General features: G+C 37.4%; 1 protein-coding gene across 1 annotated transcript in view; it reads right to left on the bottom strand.

Moving 5' to 3' along the window:
• Positions 1-1965, bottom strand: part of ugt8 (UDP glycosyltransferase 8) — a 42047-nt gene extending 40082 nt beyond the window's left edge. The window contains exon 1 of the mRNA XM_088917715.1: positions 1775-1965. The gene's annotated coding sequence lies outside the window, so the exon portion shown is untranslated. The remainder of the gene's footprint in view (positions 1-1774) is intronic.
• Positions 1966-17060: the final 15095 nt, after the last annotated feature.

Genomic DNA, 17060 nt, shown 5'->3' with positions numbered 1-17060 from the left:
GTGTGGACAAGAATACTTATTCCAAGATGTGCTGTGCATTTTTTTTTCTTTCATTACAATCATTATTTCTCACCCTAACCATACAGTATATGCCTTGGGGATTTAAAGGATTTAAATTGTGTATTTAGCAACACTTGACTGAAGATAACACACAATACAGTATATTCACAAAACAAACATTTTTAGAGCTGCTGCAAACATACAAACTTAAAAGATTGTAGAACAATGCCTTCATTTCAACAACTACATACAGTGTGTACAAAAGAAATATCTACTTAATAAGACCTTGGTAATTTCTTAACACTGCAGAGACTACAGGACAGCAATGTTACAGGGGAAAAAATGGAATGACTATTCTGACTAGGTTACTAGGACAGGAAAAGTGCAAAATTAGAAATGCTTCACTTAATCCATGCATCTCGAAAAAATGTAAAAAAACAGGATTGGTTTGCTCATGTACAGTAAGTACATGACTTTGAAAGCAGACATGAAAATATGTAAAGGAAGCACTGGTTTAACTAAGTGTTGCACTAAGTTTAGTGCATCAATCAATGTGTGAATCCACTTTTCTATACAGCCTCCCTCACAATAGGCACTTAAAAATACAACGGATTAAGTTGACTTCCGAATGATCAAATACAGTACAGGATATTAAACGTAGCCTACTATTAGTTATTAATAGAAATAGAAACAATGACGTTAAAAAGCCAAACTAGTAAATTATTTTTCATTTTTAAAAGGGCTAACACTTAATCAGGGTAGAAGGTGCAAAGATATGTAATCGGACGTCAGCGCAGTTCACAGGTCGAAGGAACACACTTGGCGAAGAAAAGTATTTTTTTTTCCATGATGCATGAGCACAAACGCACAAGCAGTTTGGATTCAAACGTCCTCTGTGAAAGACATGCAAAGCATATTGAAATTTTCGGGGGCTGACAGTAATTAACAAGTGTTGCAGCCACTATGATTCAGAAACCTGAACTTTTTTTTTTTACAATAGTTCATACAGCACATTGTACTACATCCCTAAAAGAAAACCGAATCGTTCACATCCACGTCTAAAATGCTTTAACTGTACATTAAGACGTTTTAAAACATTTGTATTAACTTTCAAGTTTTACAGCAACTTGTGTTATATTTAACGATATACAGTATATACTGTACATTGAAGTGTGCCTTTAGCTACTGCCACCAGCTTCAAAAATTAGTACGATAGGCAAGGTTGCTAACCCGAAGCTAAACTATAATTCGTATCCTCCATTTAGCAACTCAATAATATAATATAAATATAAAACTCAATAATAATAATTCAAATAAATAAATTAAGCAGTGTATTTCTAAACAAAATATCCCAAAGTTACGATTCTTAATCCACGTTTCAGTGTGGTAAAAACTAAGCAAATCTGTCACTGAACTGTCGTAACTCACTGTCCTACTACACGAGTCAACCTAGGCATCAGGTGACTTATCACCGTGCGCTGTCTTAGGGCCAAAAACACAAATAACCTACTGCAAAAAGATTTTTTCTACTGTATATCTGCTGTTTTCTTTCAATAACCCGAGTACAGCAGTAGACAGAAAATATATTTTGTAGTGAAAGCAGTTTATTTAATTGATATTTATTTCCACTTAGTCGCTCTTTAGGCGACTAAATTCAGGACGTCCAATTCAAATCGCACAAAGAAACTCAATAACCATAACAGAACCCATGAAATAAATCAATTTAATCCAAAATCGATTAACGAATCCCGAATTGGGACCAATGTCTATTTACCTTTTTAGCTGACCCGACCTGGCGAATCCTTGTAATGCTGCTAAAAATGAAGACGCAAGGCGAAGATGTTCTATTATAAAAATCCCAGAAATAAGCCCCGTGGACCCACTGCCACAGAGCTCTGCCCTAATCCCCGTTTTAATAGTGCAAGTTTCCTTCCAACGCGGAGAACTATACTTTCGGATCAGACTGCCAGCCTGTTGCGGAGAGGCGGAGCAGTCAGGATCCACAGGGATCTGAAGGGAGTGGCGTGAATATTGCAGGTGTACAAAAACACTTCACCCTGGACCATTGTTCCGATCCGAAAACTGTATCACTACGCCTCTTGAATGTTCTTATGTATTCGGAATTAAAGATGCTGTCGTGTAAGAAATAAGTGCCTCCCTGCAAAAAAAAAAATATCTCAAAATCAGACATACATTTGCATCCAAGATATCCTGGGGGTCTTGTTCAACACTCACCAATAAAATGCAGTTTTAAATCAAGCAATGCTAGAATTATAATTGGAGCCAAACATTTGAATCATCTGTAATACTCTTTAACGGATATTTAAAACAAACCTGAATTTTGCCATGCAAAAAGTCAACAAGCTTGCGGATCTAACAACGCCCTTAACCAGGGATCATCTCAATGGAGATTGCTTTTCTGTAGGAACTGACAACCCGCATTCATTGCTGAACTGCTTGCCAAGGGCAGATTGAGGCAGTCTCAGCCAGTCGGCCTCTGGGAGGAAATTTAAATAAAGTGGAGAGGGAAGTATTTATTGAACATTTTCAAACAAATATTTAATGCATTCTTGGTCTCATGATCGCATGTCATCAGAAAAAAATTTAAATTCTAGTAGTACCACATCCGTCGATACTATTTGAGGACATTAATGAGTTTCAGCCTCCTCGTTCCCCAGAAAGCTCCATTTCAAAAGGAAATATGGTTTCGGTAGTTCTCACGCGCACAATTAGATGATGTCAGATTAACGTGCTTCATTTTATATACGACTGGTATATAAAATGAAAATTTTGTGCAATCAGTCCGTTTGTCAGATGAACTTGGTCAGACAAGTAAATACTGTACAGTCCGTACAATGGAAATATACAGCACTCGGTAAACGTGGTGCAATGCTATCAATTAAAATACATTCCGTATCGCTATCGACAGTATAACAATATCAGCGTGCTGTTCTAAATTGTAGCCCTACTGTCACGCGTTTATTTACAACAGTAAAACTTTTTTTTCGATCCAAGTGTTTTTTTTTACCTTATACAGCAGTTATTTTAATTTTCGTGCTAACTAAACTCGGTGAGACCACCCGAATGTCACGATCTAAGGCAAGCCAGCAGCCACCATTATTACGGCTAATAGGCAGGATTGAAACAGAAAAATATCGTGTGCTTAAAACAATACTTCGTAGCACGGGATAGGATTTAACACTATCCACAGTATTTAGACCTCAATAACTCAATCAACCACCACATTAGGGTGCAGTAGGATTCCCACAACTCGTAACCATCCCAAGAAAAAAAGCTGAGAATATTTCCTAAAAAAGTCAACGTTTTAATACATCACAAAATACAGCAACCAAGGTGAGCCGAAGGTGGAGCTTCATACTCTGACGCCAGCCTCTCAAACCCTGAGGTAAAAAAAAAAAGTTTCACGGGCATTACCCTTTAAAGAGGAAAAATCTCCATTCCATCTCCTGCAGCGCCCTCAATGCAGTTAATCTTGGACACCTGTAAATTATTGATCAATTCAGGAAGTACAATTAAGAGAAATCCGGTCATTGAGGGCTGAAGAACAGTCTAGAGTTTTGTTTCCAATCATCGCTAAATAACTTAATTTAACATATCACCTATGTTATCACCAACATATCACCTGCAGAAAGCAGTTGCGCCACGTTTTTATAAAATGATTTAAAGGCGACATCTAAACCGTACTGGATCGGGGTATTTAAGGGGCAGAGTTGGACATATCTTGTTATAGTTTGGTGTGCCCTAGATTTAAAAAAAAAACACAAATGCGTTGTAAACGAGCGTTACATACCAGTTAACAGAAATTCGAAAATATTTCAACTCCCTAATTCAGATGTGCCACCCCCCCCAAAAAAAGCTCAATTTGTGTTACATCCATAAAAATACGCTATAGGAGCAAACACGGTTCTCACTTTCTGCTCCGTAATGTAAAGGCAATACGAGACAAATTAAATGCTCGAGACTTGAATCTTGGATCCAAAACGCAAACCTTGCCCAGCCATAACACCCTGAGAATAATTACGTTATTTACCACCGCTTGCGTGTCATTTTTACCTTTAACCTCGAGCTTCAACTGACTACAGAGATCTGTTGGTGTGTGTACTGTTACTGTATGTACGTGTACTCTGCCCCGCTAAACTCTTAGTGGGCGGAGGAGGGCGGTGTACAGTATATGCATATACCTTGTATGTTTGATAATGTGGTTAGAAAATGGATGGATGGAGACTTTGTTCCTGGCGCGCCGATAAAATGCAGCTGATAATGCTGTATGTTTCCTACAGCCTCCTGTGTGATGATTGTCCTACAACGACTAAAAGATGTAAATCATATTTAAAACAAGAGAAGATGTGAGAAGAGAAGGCGGAGCTAAACGGCTGGGTTAGGTGGTGTTCTGTGATAAAATAATCAAGAGGAAGTATTAGATCTGTATGTTTGTTCGATAACAGATCGTGAGGTGCAGCAGGGGAGGAATTGTCATGATTCATTTGTCTAAGGCAAGGCCTTAATGCTTCTCCAGTTTGATATCTAGCTCCAGTCTTCCTTGACTCTTGTGCGTGAGGAAGAGAACGAGGGACCGTATTTATGGAGAGTTCTGTGTCGTACGCTAAATGACAGTTATGAGAGAGAGCTGTTTTTATAGATATACTTGATAAAACCTTGTTTTATTGATATACGTCTAATTATAACATTTTTTTTATTTTTATGTGCAAAAGTATTGGCTACACGAGTGTAGTAACGACAGATACCGTTAATGTTTAAACGCAAGCCATGTTAAATTCTAGAACGACAGCCCAACATCCGGGTCAACGTTACTAACCGGTAACCCTCGTGACACCTCCCTTATTAACATGTTAGTGGCACCCCGGTTTTCTTAGTGTCTCAGCTTCTAAACTGTGTAGAACAAACCTATTTTCTTTATAACAATGTAACAGAACTAATATAACATCCAGAAATTTGTCAGATTATAAATTGTAGGCCAGCTTGTTAGGAGAGTGTGGACGTCTCTCTTCTGATGGCCACTACTCCAACTTTGTGCAGTTATGCAGACCTCTTGTCACCAAAGATGGTTGTTGCCCTGAGTGTGAATGGATCTCTCATCAGGCTGCTGGTAACACTGCTGGTAAATCTGCATGCTCAGCTGACTGTTATGCTACTTAATTTTATATTCCACAAAATAAGAGTGTGGTGCAGCCTTCTTCACACAGGAACCTAGTCACTTTTTTTATTTTGATCTATTTTGACTATGTGATCTCCAGAAACAGACTTCAATCTGTACGGGTTCTCCAATTCTCAGTTCAGGCAGGTCCTTGGTATTGGTGTCATAGACCACTTTAGAAAGCTGCCTTCTCTTCTTGAATAGGTCAGGAACACCATACATGGCTATAGTAGACATGAGACGCTGTGCAGGGCTGCACCCTGTGCCTTCCATTGGAGTATTTCTCCAGTGAAGGATAGCCTTCCAGCGATCTGCTCCATTATGTCTTGCCTTTTTGCATAGGCACATAGACAGCCAGGGCCGTCTCAAGGGGTGGGCGGGTCCCAGGGCTGGATTTGTGTCATGGGGCCCGGGGGGGAGGGGGGGGGGTTCTTGTGTGTAGTGGTGGCAACAGGGAGCAGCGTTGAGGTGATGAAATAGCCACAGTACCTAACTGGCCTGCGCAAACAGACACACAGAACTGAACAGAACTACTAATCGCCATTGTTGCTAATGCTATCGGTACCTTCGGATGTCTCAATGCTAGCATCCTTGTCGTCGTCGAGGTCACTACCTGTGTCCGTTTCTTCCTCGCTCCTGGTTTTTACAACGAACCTTTCCAAAGACCCTTTAAGGGCCACATTTGTATCCTCCCTCTTCTGCTTCCCCTTTCCTTTCTTGCACCCACTGTAGTATTTTCGAAATTTGTCCCTACTGTATATCTGCTTGTGCTCGCCATTTTTCCACTGGCTAACTTTTTTTCCAAGCTAGTTTAGTTATGCCGCAATAACTTTTAGCTAGAAAGATAGTGTTTCTGCTAGCAGTACCCTCTCTGAGCTGCAGTTTATACTTTGATTAAGCTAATGATTACGATCCTGTTAAACATGAACCCAGCATTTATTTCTATTATACTATATTAAATCAGTCAGTGAAACTGGAGGTTTTCTTCCCCTTATTTCTTCTTAATGTGAGAGATGGCTTAATATTCCATTCACTGTGCAAACATTGAACTTTGTACTAGTTAGTACAAAATGATTAGTGAGTATAAATTATACCAAATGTTTATGAGTTATGGAATTTGTACTTAAGGTCATCTCAGTCAAAATGAAGATATTTTCAAGTTGGCCCATCTTCCACCTACCTAGTTTTCCGAGGGTAAAAGATGTGATAGTCCCGTAGGCTGTCTTCAGAGCTGCCTTACATTTTGGTGTGGCAATGTGGGCTACACTGCACTCTTTCCCTGCCTAAACATCTCAATTGGAACAGTTCTATCTGTTAGTAGTAAAATCCTTAAAGCTGTGCAACAGTCAGAGGCAGATAACTGCTGTTTTACATTGCACTCCATCAATCTTCTGTATCTTTGTAAGAGCTTTGGTATATGTTCTCCAGTGTCTTTGGTTGAAGGTGTAATGTTAAATTACAGGTATGTATTGCTATACTAATTCTGTGATCTTCTGATTTTGATCACTTAGCATGAGCTAGCAAAAGATCACATTCAGTACTTTCTTCATGTTTTCGACATACCAAAATTCCTTTGCCCCATCATAAAGGCAGGACCTGAGCTGATACAGTTTGCCCAGCAAAACATTTCAGCTACTGTAGTTTGTCAATGACACTTTAAAGAGACCTGATTGCCTAAGTAATCTGCCCTGTCTTCAGTGCTCATCTCTCTGAGATGGAAAATAATAGGTTGAACAAACAAATGAAAAATATTATCCTCACCTAATAAGAAGTGTATTTACAAGAATAGTGAGAATAATTATCATTATTACAGTAATTTTATCATTTGGATGAATTTGTACCATATATAAACCAGTACAGCCTTTAAGGTCATATACTTATGCACAAAATACACTATTTGCACATACAAATCAGTAGGTCTCTATTTATGACAGTGAGTGCTATATAAATATGACAAAAACATTAACCAAAATACAGTAGGTGTTACACTGGAAGTTTTACAGGTTGAACAAGAAAGAGCTTAGTAACATTGTTAGCTGTGAATTACAATTAGAAGCCCATTTTCAGTTGATTAAGGAACGCTTCAGTTGATTAAGATGACATTTTATCAGACAGTATACAGACTATTAAATTATGGGACCAGATACATTTTGTACAGAATTAATTTTAGTTTAGACCAATTTTATTAACACAGTTAGCTCAGGTATGAAAGTGTTCTTTCAAACAATTACATACTGTAGCCTTAGGCTGAGTGTGATAATAGTGATTCACATCATTTCAGAATAAAAACACTGTAATGCCATTCTGGGTGTGGTGCCTTTAAGAGGCAGAGCCTCGTTAAGAAGAGATGCGTTACCTAAGTAACCACAGATGAGTTGATTTGGAGTAATCATGACATACAGCTGGGAGTGAGCCTTAAGAGCAGTACTTCCCTCAGAGACCAGGCAAGATGTCTGTCCTGTGTGAGCTGCAGAACAGGAAGAGCATGTAAGATCAGGTCTCCTGCTAACATGCAGACTGAGGCACAATGGTGAGAGAGCTGGACTGAAGCAACACAGGAGTCGGTGGGGGGCACTGCTGGTGGGGGTACTGTTAGAAGAGCATGTCTGCATTTTTATAGAAATGAAAAAGAAGAGCTGCCACTATCCCCATGGCATCATAATATCTGTATCTGTAAGCTCTATTGCATTGCCCCCACATTGCCCCTGGGACATGTGTTTTATCGAGGAGACTTGGGAGCACGTGTTCTGGAGCTGCCCCTTTGCCAAAGCGGTGTGGGGCAGAATGGACAACATTATGCAACTCCTGGGAGTGGGAGCGGTGCTTAGTTACCAGTACATTCTGCTGGGGCTGGCACCAACCAGATTGGACAAGGGGACACAGGTCCTGCTGTGGCTGCTGGTGTCCCTAACAAGGTCAGTGGAACGCGAGGAACACTCATCTGGCACAACGCAGAGTGGGGAGCGAGGGAGCTGGAGGAGAGGATCCTTACGAACCTCAGAAGGAGGATGAAGCGCGACGTTGCCAAATGGGGTTTCCCTACGGCGAGGGAGCGCTGGAAAGGACTTTGGGCCCTGTACAGGGATTAATGGACAAAAACAAGTGGTAGGGCTTGGAGGGACTCTTTAATTGAGCAAATCCGGCCCCGTCATCCATTTGCACAGATTGATAACGGACAATCACCGCCATTCGAAAAGTTTTATTGCATGCAATGTTTACCATTTGTGAGAATGTTACCTTTTTTTTTAGATGTAGTTAGGGAAATAAAGTATATTTTGTAAAAAAAAAATCTGTAAGGTCTATCAGTCAGGTAGACATGAAAATTGCTGTCAACGATCCCCAACACTCTTGACAGAGCTTAAGCAAGTTTGTGAAGAAAAGTAGGAGAAATCTGCCCCATCCCAGTATGTAAAGTAGGTAGTCTTATCCAAAAGGCTTTGTAGCTTTAATTTCTGCCAAAGCTGCTTCCACCTGGTATTGACTCTGAGGGGGTGAATATACTGTATAATGAACATATTCCATTTTTTTTCTAATTTTTTTGGCATTTAACATGTTTCACCCATAGGAATGATCAGTTTGAGGGTTGAGAAGTCAGGTTCCATCTGGCCGCGTTCGCACACAAACTCAGACGCCTCCTGGTGCCTTGAGACAATGATCAGGGTGGCCGTCTGTGCCGCCGGATCCCAGGTAACGGGTAAATTCCTTATTAGTGCCAGATACTTCAGCCCTGACTTGTTGTCTGACGCTCCCTCGCACACTGCCGCCTGTCTGTGCTAAACCAGCATCCCGCTTGAATCTGCCAGACCTTACCTGACTGTGCCTGGACCTTAACCACAGCCTGAAACTCCCCCTGTATTCGGCCATTGACCGTGTGTACAGCACCTCCCCTGCGCTGCCTGCCTGCGTGGCCCGTCCTCTACCCTGCTCATCTCGCGGCCGCTGTGCCCCTCAGGTCGGCGTGGCTTCATAACACCTGTAGCGTACGCGGTCATCTTGTAATCATTTCACGAGCAGCCTTATATACTGTACAGTCATGCATCCACTTGGAAAAAAAATCAATTCCAATTCAATCTGCTCTGAAAGCTGATGATTAAGATAAGAAACAAAATTGAACCATTGTAAGACTTTGCTTGTATTTAGAAAGAAAAACAGTCCAGGTTATAAGTAACTAACAATGTATTATCTTAGTTAAAGCCTTGGTGAAAGAAGATGGTATTTGTCCGTCTGGCGAAATGGGTTTTGAGCGAGGGTGGATTTCTTTTGTCACTAATGCGCTGAAGCAGGGACATTTGTGAGCCTTCTTAGGGATCTACATTAGGGTGGGAAGACTACAGTACATTGTATTGGTATATTCTGGTTACCATCTAGACTGCTCCGAGTCTAAAGGGACAGTCTATATGCACGTTTCCCTACCACGCTATCACTCAAGGCGGCAATCTGTTACATCTACTGTAGATAGCAGGAAGATAAATCTCACTGTATACAACACTTGCTACAACAGAATGTTGAAGTGTTGCTTTCTAGTTAAACATGTCCATCATAAAAGGAGAAAATGCGTTTGTTGGTCAACCATATTTCAGTATAAAGATGCATTACTGAACCTCCACTTATTTGCATGTATTCAAAGCAAAGATCATTTAACACTGTGTGGCATGTTTCAGTCCTAAAACTGCAGAGCTGTTACCATGATGTTGCAAAACAGTAGAAAAAGGGAAAATATTCATATTTTACTGAGGAGCACGGGACATTACCCAGTTCCATTGTCATCAAAGACTTCCTTGACATGACCTGGGCCAAGCTGTGGCACTGTGGCTAAGGATCTGCACCTGTGGCTTGAAAGTTCCCGATTCAAATTCTGTGGCCAGCAGAGGAATCCTACTCCGTTGGGCCCCTGAGTGAGGCCCTTAACCCCAGCTGCTCCAGGGGTGCTGTATAAATGGCTGACCCTGCGCTCTGACCCCAAGCTTCTCTCCCTGTCTCATGGAGAGCAAGCTGGGGTATGCAAAAAGACAAATTCATAATCCAAGAAAATGTAAATGGCTAATAAAATGATCTTATCTTATCTTTTACTACTCCAAGATGATTTTCATTATAGTATATTGAAAGGTACAAAAGAAAACTGGAACTTTATTGACCATAGCAAAACATACTATACAAAATTTTGTAGTTACATATTGAGCTAAAATAAACTTTAAATGCCATTCTAAAGAATTATAATTCAATCCAATGACTATCATTATGAAAGTTATTAAACTTGGATTTAGGATACAGACCTAAGGAATATATTAGTATTGTGTATGTGCCTTAGCAAAAGTCAACACCCTACAGAACCTTTGCCAGAGAGTTCAGCTCCATGCCTTAAGCTTAATGCATTTTTGTGGTCATACAAATTTGATTATGTGTTAAGAAATTACCTTTACTGTACATGGTCTGTGTTATTGTGCCACAATAAACATTCAAAGCCCCATTCTTCCTGTTCCATGTCTGTGTATTGTCTAACCCAGAAATGTCCTTTTCATTAAAACAGACTCAAGTGCAAGAGTGACACAATGATGAAGATCTTCAATTCTTTCACATTTATAGTACTATTCATTTCTACTCCTAAGCCATAAAAGGTTACAAAATTCCAGCTTTTAAAAAATTTCCATTTTAATTTAATTCTGCTATTGGGATAGAACCGCTGATTAGTAAATTATTTTAAAATGTAAGAATTGTATGTTTACCTGATCTATTTTCCAAGTTTGACATGTACAAAACTCTGTTAAAGTATAGGTAACACTTTGTGTAAGTAACACTAAGTGTTCTTTTTATACTTAATTGAACAAACATGCATTTGGTTCTTGATTTTCAATGAAATTACTTTAAAAAGATACAGTTCATTTTGTCCCAACATAATTAAATAATTAAACACTTATGAATCCCAAATAATATTTTGCTATTAATATTCTAACTGAAGTTGAAAGATGATTTTTTTGTTTTGCTAAAAACGAGACAATGTCCTTTGAGATTTTGAGTTTTACACAAACCATGCACTGGCTTAGGCTGTTTATATTTCATAATGATGTTAGGGCAATTTTTAAGATGAAGGTAGAAATCCTGTCTGTTCAGAATACACAAACAATTAATCATCAATGATATAATCTCTGGTTTAAAATGTTAAAGAACTGTCAAATATAGGTTTCTATTTTTAATACCAGTAAAATAATAATTTTACACACATTCAGAGAAAACAGTTCTTTTTACTGCATTTCTTTCGAAACAGACTTTCCATAAAAATAGATTAAATATGATGAATTATGTAAAACAATTATGTGTAAAAAAACAAAACCAAGACTCATAAGTGATTTTGAGAATATCTTGGAAAAAAAGCATGATATTAATTTTATCTACACACATGTAATGTTTATGTGTTCTAAATGAAATGGTATTATTGAAATTAAAATTAATTATATTGTCTGTTTAATTGAAAGTGTGGTACACTTCCTACAAATCAGAAGCACATTTAATTCCCATTTGCCTCCCAAAACAACATGACACTCGTTATTATTTATTTATACTTTCATTCTTTAAAAAGGTTTTTGTTTTTCTTACAGAGCACTGTAAATACCACTCTTAATTATTTATTAGTTTCAGCATCTGTTAGTTTCAGTTCTCTATTCACAACTAAAAGTTCCAAGGAAAAAAACAGTTTAATGAGTCAAACGTTTTTGCTTGCCCAGCCTGAAGCCAGAAGTCATTGGATGAAGTAACATGCTGAGGCACACCTTAATCTGAAGAAATGTACAGACATATCTACAGCATATAGTGAGTGTCCCAGCCTTTTATTACCTATTTGAATGAAGTCACGATCTCAACGGGTGTTCCTGGCAGACAATTACAGAACTCTGAAGCTACATAAAGCAATTATTTAAGAAATAATGCACTGAAATGGAAAATGAATCATGTCATTTTGAGCAGGAGCTACACAAGGAAGACTGCACTCAAACTTTATTATGCTTCATGAACTGAGCTACAGTACAGCACCCTCCGCATGATAAGAAAAGGGAAAAGAGTACTGACAGAGGAACTCAAGATGTCAACCTTTATGTCATGCAAAGGATACATTAGTGGGATGTGGATTTCTTATTTGCTGTTGCTGACAAAGGTGTAACTCAAAACGTGTTGATGTCATGCCTGTTCGGATTGAGGCAATGTATTCTGTTCAAGAAGGAAGAACCAAATACCAAATGTATCTTATTCTCTTTTAATGTATACAGTATATGTATGTATTTTTCATTAATCAGGTATATATATATTTCTGATGTGCTACACTGGGGGTATTATTTTGACAGAGCATGGTAGTGTGAAGTTGGAAACATCAGAAACTGATTAATAAATATTTAACTAACATGAAACCTTCGTGCTGTCGTAAAGGGAAACTAAAATAAAAGGCTGATCTACCCGTTATTTCCTGTTACTGTAAAAAAGGACCTGACTGTTACAGTACACTTTCTTATAATGTTATATATTGGAACAAATGCTGTATTTGAATTCAATTTTCAAAACAGAAGGAAAACGAATTGAACCTTCAGAAAGTGCTATAATTGTGAGAAACAACTAACTTTTAAAAACCACATTTTAAATCGGAGGTTCTTATTTTGCTTTCAATGTCTTGTACAGTACTAATCCTTTCTATTGTTCATGATATTTGTCTTCAAGTGCAGTCTCTTTACGAATGAGGTAGTTCAATATTTGTTTTGAACTAAATACATCTGCAGCAATCCTGATATTCTTTGAAAATTGATCAAATTAGTAGTATTGAGAACATAAAGCAGCTTACAAGTTATTTGCCTGTTTACTTAAACAATTGTGTAAAAGACCAATTAGCACTGGAGCAATGTAATGACTCATGGCATTTTTGTCCCCCAAAGAGAGATCCCTGAACAAATGGTCTGTGTTATAAAGAAATGGCTATTTGTACGAGTTGTGATTTACAGTCTATCAATAACTCATTGTTAGAGCAGAAGCCTGATAACATGCCTTTGTCTCAAATGGTATGTTATCAGAGGCGTTGTGTAAGGAGTTGCTTATCCACAGTTACAAAGACAATACAAAATGTAAAACCCTACCATAAGAAAAAAAAGTTAATTCATTTTACCCAGAAAGATCAGGAGATTTATAGTAGGAGCATTACAAGAGAAGTGCATTCAGAAAACAATTTCTTTATATTATGTTTCTTTATATTTCATTACACAGCAGCATATTAACTAATATGCATATTTACTGTGTTTCTGTAGTCTTGGTGACTATGTTTTAAAAATAAATCTGTACTGAACCATGTGTCATGTTATAACATGAACTGTATAGTGGTATAAATGAGTGATGAGTCTGAATACCAGAAAAACATGCAGGTATGAAATGCAACATAAATTTCACATGATGATAAAATAGTTGTAACCAGCAGTATTGGCAACAGGGTAGTGCTGTAGAAGTCACACAAGCTGATAGAATAAATAAATGGAGACAGGTAAAGAGACAGACTGAAAGACACATAAATGCATTATGGATCACTGTAGGGTTTTCCAATTTATGTTCAATGAGTGGTTAGTTTTTGAATTGTGTACATCTGAGTGTACATGTCACTAAATGTTGTACCACGTTATATTGTAATTGTACATTGTAATGTAATAAGATGGCATACTGAGACTTTTACAGTGAACTGAACCTGTCTGCCTGGAATTCCACGTGCACACACTACTGCTAAACCAAATCCTTAGTGAGGTGTGTTTAAAGCCTTATCTATTATAATATGCAACCCAACAAGAACTTTCAAAGCCTTTTATTCTTGTGGCAGAGAAAACATTTTCTACAGGGTGTCTTGCATCCAAATTGATTAATGTTGACTTTCAATGGTGATTGTTATTGTTGAATAATTACTGCATTTGTTTAGTAGACATCCTTATTCAGGCGACTTACAAAATATACAATAATATGTACAAAAAACATTATATCAATTGCGATAGAATAATGATTTAAAAAAAATAAAATTACTAAAGCAGGGAAGTACTGTACTGTAGGTACAGGTTTCCTGGCTTTCTGAACTGGTTTCCTGGAGAAGTACTAACAACTATCAAACTGGCATGGAGGCTCAAATTACCTCTAATTTAAACCCTTTTTTAGAAGAGCAATGTCTTTGCACCGCAGAAAGTAGAGTACAATAATGTCCATTGGCAGTAAGCAACTTGTAGGTAAGGAATTATTGATTACAGGAAAAAAGGAATGCCATTGATCAGAATGCAGCATTGGTTGGTGCTAAACATTCGTGATAAAGTGAGAGAGCACAAATTCTGTCTAAACTGAAGAGTCTTGAAGAGACACTGAAAGGTGGTCAGGAACTTAACAGATTGAGTTCTTTGGGCAATGGAGACAAGGACAATGAATTGGCCCTGGTGGTGAGGTGATACTAGCAAAAGCATATGGATCATTAGTGTAGATGTGGTAGGATGTCATGCACAGACAATGCCATTCTGGGTTACTCCACTTAAACAATGAGATTTATGGTTGGTGAAGAATTTGAACCACCTGAGAATTGAGTAATTTGGCATTGTTGTCAATTGCAGGCATGTACTGATTGGAATGATGACAACGTATACAGTAATGACTATGGGTCCACTCATATACAGTATAAGACAAAATATAAAGACCAGACAATAGCTGAAATGTATTGCTAAAAGCTAGAGGCATTTATTTATGAAAGTAGTCAAGTTATTATAGAAAGGCAGCATGAAAAGATGCCAATTTTCAGTTCTTTAAGTTTACCTATTTAATGCTTTATTGACTATAAGTAAAAATACAGCTCTGTAATGACAATGTATGGTTTGTTATGTTACTGTATTCTGCTTTATTGATACAAATCAGCTGACTTCTTTTAAAAAAAATAAGTTAAAGACCAATTGAAAATACATATTTCTACAAAGGGCTTTGTTTAGTAAGAATTTCCTAAGTTATTTTTTTCAATAATAGTTTTTTTTAGAGCCAGTACATTGCAGGCTTCTTTCTGATCCATATAAAGAATAGAAACAATGTGTGCTTTGTGCAAGCAGTACAATATGGTGACATTCATAAGCTCTAAAGGGCAGTTTTCTATGCACAACCAAGTAGAAAATAAAACTAAGGGAAACAAGATACCATGAGAATATTGAAGAATAATTTAAAGAATAACAAAACAGGTCTATGTCTGAAAGGCGAACTTTTGGGGCAGCAGTACAGAAAGTTTAGTAGGTCCTATTACACCCATGAAGACAATAAACTGTAATAAAAAGATTCAAAGAGGAACATCTTACTAGATATGTTTTATCACCAGATTTAAAAAGGAAATAAAGGATTAGGTTGCAGTGATTGTACCACTGAAACAAATACTGGTAATATTGTGTAACCATTCTCACCAGGAAACAATTTCATATTTCATTCTTTTGGTGTGGCCATCCATTCAGGATTATTTGCAGTGTTGCATTCTTTGTATGATGCACCTTAAAAATTCAGACTACATCTGATACATCTGATAATCTGATAAAGATCTGATAAAGATTATATTAGGATGTTACAGTTTATGGCTGTAGACTTTATATGGCTAAGTATAAAAAATAATTTTACAGACTAACAAATGCATACTGGTACAGTAACTTGATAAATTATCCAGTTTATCCAGTTTTCCATCTAAATAAACCATCTAACAATAATCAATTATGTGCATTAGCCATTGTAAATATTTGAATATTATGTGTTTGTTATAATCATAGTCAAAGCTTTGCCATTCACAGACCTTCCACTTACTGTAGCTAAGTTTGAAATGTCAGGGAGGACTATAGTACAATAACTAATACATATGCCTGTCAGAAAATAAAAGTTTTTTTATTTCCTTAGCCATAGAAAAAAGAATACCATTTCAGCAGTTTACTGAGTTTATTTTAGGTCTAGTATGATCAATGCGCTAACACTATGACAGTATTGGAATTTCTCAGATAGGCAATCTTAGCACATGTGTGAAAATACTGTATATGCAACTAATTTAGCACTTACAGGCCCTCATAATTAATTATACTACACATGTACACATGTATGGTATGTATTTGTACATGTGTATGCAGGAGGAATATATTTTGTATCTACAATGGTGTTTCAATCTATTATTTCCAATCTACAGTGTTTCTACTACTTTCAAAATGTGCAGACAGAGGTATCAAGTAAGACATTTGAGTAGCATATCAATTGTTAATTATCTACTGATCCTTTAACTAGATACTCAAACAGAAAAGTCCACAAGCAGAATGTGATGCAAGTTATATAGACGCTGTAGGTCCCCAGGTTGGACGTAGCACTAAATATTTTATAGCATGTAGCCGATATAGTGTGGTGACTTGTTAAAAGACTTTGTTAATCATTTACAGGAGCTGTTTTGGATTGCATTTCCAGTGTTCTTATCACATTAGATTAAGTGCTATGATACATACAGTATATCTTCATGTCATCCTTTTTTGTTACCTGCTTAATGTCATGGCATTGAAAAATCCACATTTTTTACCAATTGAACTACTGTCAGTATTTTGGTAGCATATAAGTATATTTAAAGAAGAGGAGTATCAAGAAAGTGAATTGTTTTTCATGTTCATTCTTTTTTTCTTAAATAGTCAGTTTCTGCCTGAGTGTGTATTTTTCAAATTACTGGAATGTGTATGCCATTTGTTGGCATAAATAAGGGAACAGCTTAAATGACTGGTGCCCTACAAACCCACGTGAGGCTGATGATGTTTATCATACTATTTAAGCTGTATCACACTTCAGCTCCCACTAAACATATTAATTGATTCAGCAAGCATGATGTTTGCTAAACACATTTCACAGCTAT

The sequence above is a fragment of the Atractosteus spatula genome, chromosome 1 (assembly GCF_055471065.1).
Source record: "Atractosteus spatula isolate fAtrSpa1 chromosome 1, fAtrSpa1.hap1, whole genome shotgun sequence".
Classification (NCBI taxonomy): Eukaryota; Metazoa; Chordata; class Actinopteri; order Semionotiformes; family Lepisosteidae; genus Atractosteus; species Atractosteus spatula.
Note: the sequence above shows the minus strand (reverse complement) of the source record. Positions and strands in the feature narration are given on the sequence as shown.